This window comes from Marmota marmota, unplaced genomic scaffold, assembly GCF_001458135.2.
Source record: "Marmota marmota marmota unplaced genomic scaffold, marMar, whole genome shotgun sequence".
Taxonomy (NCBI): Eukaryota; Metazoa; Chordata; class Mammalia; order Rodentia; family Sciuridae; genus Marmota; species Marmota marmota.
The window spans coordinates 1,209,964-1,213,672 of record NW_026000093.1 but is presented as its reverse complement, the minus strand read 5'-3'; positions in this window follow the sequence as shown (position 1 = coordinate 1,213,672).

Genomic DNA, 3,709 nt, shown 5'->3' with positions numbered 1-3,709 from the left:
AATAGTTAAAATCAGAGCTGAAATCAATGAAACTGAAACAAAAGAAACAATTAAAAAAAATGACAAAACAAAAAATTGGTTCTTTGAAAAACTGAATAAAATTGACAGACCCTTAGCCATGCTAACAAAGAGAAGGAGAAAGAAAACTCAAATCACTAACATATGTGATGAAAAAGGAAATTTCACAAGACACTACAGAAATACAGAAGATAATTAGAAATTATTTTGAAAACCTGTACTCCAATAAAATAGAAAATATCAAAGACATCAACAAATTTATAGAGTCATATGATTTGCCCAAATTGAATCAGGATGACATATACAATTTAACAGATCAATTTCAAGTGATGAAATAGAAGATGCCATCAGAAGCCTACCAACCAAGAAAAGCCCAGGACCAGGTAGATACACAGCTAAGTTCTATAAGACCTTTAACAAAGAACTAATACCAATACTCCTTAAATTATTTCATGAAATAGAAAAAGAGGGAGCACTTCCAAATTCATTCCATAAGGCCAGTATCACCCTGATTCCAAACCAGGCAAAGACATATCAAAGAAAGAAAACTTCAGACCAATATCTCTAATGAACATAGATGCAAAAATTCTCAATAAAATTCTGGCAAATCAAATACAAAAACATATCAAACATAGTGCACCACAATCAAGTGGGATTCATCCCAGGGATGCAAGGTTGGTTCAACATACAGAAATCAATAAACGTAATTCATCATATCAATAGACTTAAAGATAATAATTATACAGTCATCTCAATAGATGCAGAAAAAGCATTCAACAAAATACAGCACCGCTTTATGTTCAAAACATTAGAAAAACTAGGGATAACAGGAACATATCTCAACATTGTAAAAGCTATTTATGCCAAGCCCCAGGCCAACATCATTCTAAATAGAGAAAATTTAAAGCATTCCCACTAAAAACTGGAACAAGACAGGGATGCCCTCTTTCATCACTTCTATTTAACATAGTTCTTGAAAATCTAGCCAGAGCAATTAGACAGATGAAAGAAATTAAAGGGATACAGATAGGAAAAGAAGAACTCAATTTTTTTGCCAACAATATGATTCTAAACCTAGAAGATCCAAAAAATTCCACCAGAACTCTTCTAGAACTAATAAATGAATTCAGTAAAATAGTAGGATATAAAATTAACACCAATAAATCAAAGGTATTTCTGTACATCAGTAACAAATCCTCTGAAAGGAAAACTACCCCATTTACAATAGCCTCAAAAAAATTAAGTTAAATTAAATTAAAAACTTGGGAATCAATTTAACAAAAGAGATGAAAGACCTATACAACAAAAACTATAGAATACTAAAGAAAGAAATTGAAGAAGACCTTAGAAGATGGAAAGATCTCCCTTGTTCTTGGATAGGCAGAATTAATATTATCAAAATGACCATACTACCAAAAGCACTATACAGATTTAATGCAATTCCAATCAAAATCCCAATGACATTCCTCATAGAAATAGAAAAATCAGTCATGAAATTCATCTAGAAAAATAAGAGACCCAGAATAGCTAAAGCAATCCTTAGCAAGAAGAGTGAAGCAGGTGAAGCATCAATATACAAGACCTTAAACTATACTACAGAGCAATAGTAACAAAAACAGCATGGTATTGGCACCAAAATAGATTGGTAGTCCAATGGTACAGAATAGAGGACACAGAGACTAACCCACATAATTACAGTTATCTTATATTAGACAAAGGCGCCAAAAATGTACATTGTAGCCTCTTCAACAAATGGTGCTGGGAAAACCAGAAATCCATATGCAACAAAATGAAATTAAACCCCTATCTCTCACCATGCACAAAACTCAATTCAAAGTAGATCAAGGACCTAGGAATTAAACCAGAAACCCTGTGCCTAATAGAAAAAAAGTAGGCCCAAATCTCCATCATGTTGGATTAGGCCCCAACTTCTTTAATAAGATTCCTATAGAGCAAGAATTAAAATCAAGGGCTGCAGTTGTGATTCAGTGGTATATTGCTTGCCTAGCATGTGTGAGGCACTGGGTTCAATTCTCAGCACTACATAAAAAAATAAATAAAGATATTGTATCCATCTACAACTAAAAATACTTTTTAAAAAGAATTAAAATCAAGAATCGATAAATGGGATGGATTCTCAGCAAAAGAAACAATCAGTGAGGTGAAAAGAAAGCCTACATTTAGGAAGCAAATTTTTACCAGACACACATCAGATACCAAAAAAACAAATAGCCCAATCAATAAATGGGCCAAGGAACTGAACAGACACTTCTCAAAAGATGACTTACAACCAATAAATATATGAAAAATTATTCAACATCTTTAGCAATTAGAGAAATGCAAATCAAAACTACTCTAAGATTTCATCTCACTCCAGTCAGAATGGCAGATATCAAGAATACAAACAACAATAAGTGTTGGTGAGGATGTGGGGGAAAAGGTACACTCATACAATGCTGGTGGGACTGCAAACTGGTGCAGTCAATATGGAAAGCAGTATGGAGATTCTTTGGAAAGCTGGGAATGGAACCACCATTTGACCTAGCTATCCTACTTCTTGATTTATACCCAAAGGACTTAAAAACAGCATACTACTGTGTCCAACTACAATCAAAAAATAAATATTTTTTTTAAAAAAACAGCATACTACAGAGACACAGCCAATATCTATAGCAGACAATTCACAATAGCCAAACTGTGGAAACAACCTAGATGCCCTTCAGTAGATGAATGGATAAAGAAACTGTGGTATATATACACAATGGAATATTACTCAGCAATAAAAGAAAATAAAATCATGGCATTTTCAGGTAAATAAATGGAGTTGGAGAATATTATGCTAAGACAAGTAGCTAATCCAAAATAACCAAAGGCTGAATATTTTCTCTGACATGAGGATGCTGATCCATAATGGGGATGAGGGTGGTGGGAGGAATGGAGGAACTTTAGATAAGGCAAAGGGGCAGAAAGCGGGGGGGNGGGGGGGGGGGGGGGGGGGGGGGGGGGGGGGGGGGGGGGGGGGGGGGGGGGGGGGTGGCACAGAAGTAGGAAAGGCAGTGGAATTAGATGGACATCATTACCCCAAGTACATGTATGAAGACATGAATGGTGTGACTCTACTTTGTGTACAACCAGAGACATGAAAAATTCTGCTCTATATGTGTACTATGAATTGAAATGCATTCTACTGTCATATGTAACAAATTAGAATAGATAAATAAATTATTTTAAAAAAAAAAAAAAGGTCAAGGCTGGGAATGTAGCTCAGTGGTAGAGTGCTTGCCTCACATTAACAAGTTCCTCAGTTCAATCCCCAGTACTATGCACAAAAAAGGTAAAAGTATAAGATACAAAAGCTGTATGGAGGGGCTCGGGATGTGGCTCAAGGGTTAGCATGCTCACCTGGTATGCGTGAGGCACTGGGTTCGATCCTCAGCACCACATAAAAATAAAATAGAGATATTGTGTGCACCTAAAAGAAACTAAAAAATAAACATTAAAAAATAATAATAATAAATAAAAATAAATGGGCTGGGGCTGGGGCTCAGCAGTAGAGCGCTTGTCTAGCACATTCGAGGCCCTGGGTTCAATCCTCAGTACCACATTAAAAAAATAAATTAATTAAATAAATATTTTTTTTAAAAAAAAAAAGCTGTGTGGAAGCATAATCTCAAATTTGCTTAAGCACCTA